This window comes from Suncus etruscus, chromosome 7 (genome assembly GCF_024139225.1).
Source record: "Suncus etruscus isolate mSunEtr1 chromosome 7, mSunEtr1.pri.cur, whole genome shotgun sequence".
Classification (NCBI taxonomy): domain Eukaryota; kingdom Metazoa; phylum Chordata; class Mammalia; order Eulipotyphla; family Soricidae; genus Suncus; species Suncus etruscus.
This window is the reverse complement of record NC_064854.1, coordinates 29,925,749-29,926,929: the sequence shown is the minus strand read 5'-3', so window position 1 is coordinate 29,926,929 and position 1,181 is coordinate 29,925,749. Positions and strand designations below refer to the sequence as shown.

Below are 1,181 nucleotides of genomic sequence, written 5' to 3'. Positions count from 1 at the left end.
TCGCTGTATAGTAAGTCAACTATGAAAAGGCAATGTGAATGTAGATTATTCTAAATAAATGTAAGCTCTTATTTACTTTGAAAGCATTAACATATTTTGTCAAAATTATTCTAAATGTTATTTTAGCAATGATATAAAGATATTTATTCATTTTAATCAATAATATAAATTAAAATAAAAATAATTCATAAAATTTAATATTTACTATGTGCAAACATCTTGGTAGATACAGTGATAGCCAAGACAAAAAAAAAATCTGCCTTCAGAGGCCTTTATTCTAAAAAGTCATATCTTCTACTGGTTAAGGAATTAATATCTAAAGATTTTAGGGTATTTATAGAAAAAATTTGGTAGCAAGCTTTCTTTTGGTTTAGATACCCATTTTCTCCCATGTTTCTTTCTTTCTTTCTTTTTTTTTTTTTTGTTAATATGGAATGCTTCACGGGGCCAGAGCTGTGGCAATATGGTAGCATTTGCTTTGTGCATGCTAACCTAGGGCAAACAGCGGTTTGAACCCCTGATGTCTCATATGATCCCCAAGAAGGAGCAATTTCTGAGTGCACAGTCAGGAGTGACCCCTGAGTGTCACTGAGTGTGGCCCCAAAACCAAAACAAACAAACAAACAAAAATAATATGGAATGCTTCACGAATTTGCATGTCATCTTGCACAGGGGCCATGCTAATCTTCTCTGTATTGTTTCAATTTTAGTATATGTGCTGCCAAAGCAAGCACTCTCCCATGTTTCTATTTTTTAATAGAATGCCCAAGATTTATGCTAATATTTTACCTAGGAAATACTGGTATATCCCATTTGATGAATAAAGTGATGTGACTTAAAGGTTTCTATATGCTTTACTTAGATTGGAAAAAAGGACATTACTGAAATCAAACAAAGGCATGGAGGCAAACAAAGTATTGAGATAATATAAGGACACAACATAATTTTGGGGAACCAGGAATTTTGACTCGTATATAACTCATATTTATCTATGACAATTTTTATTGTCTAAGTCTTTGCTCTTCAATAAAACTTTATTCCCCACATAAAAAGATCTTCTACTACTTTTACATACCTATAATATTTATAGGCACTTGATAAATATTAATGAACTGACTCAATGCTAATCCCATAATTTAAATTGTTATGTAAATGCATAAAACAATCTGAAATATATTGAA

At 31.0% G+C, this 1,181-nt stretch overlaps 1 non-coding gene across 1 annotated transcript; it reads right to left on the bottom strand.

Moving 5' to 3' along the window:
- Positions 1–628: 628 nt before the first annotated feature.
- Positions 629–734, bottom strand: LOC126015184 (U6 spliceosomal RNA). The gene has a single exon (XR_007498075.1). It is a non-coding gene; the product is annotated as a U6 spliceosomal RNA (small nuclear RNA).
- Between the last annotated feature and the right edge of the window lie 447 nt (positions 735–1,181).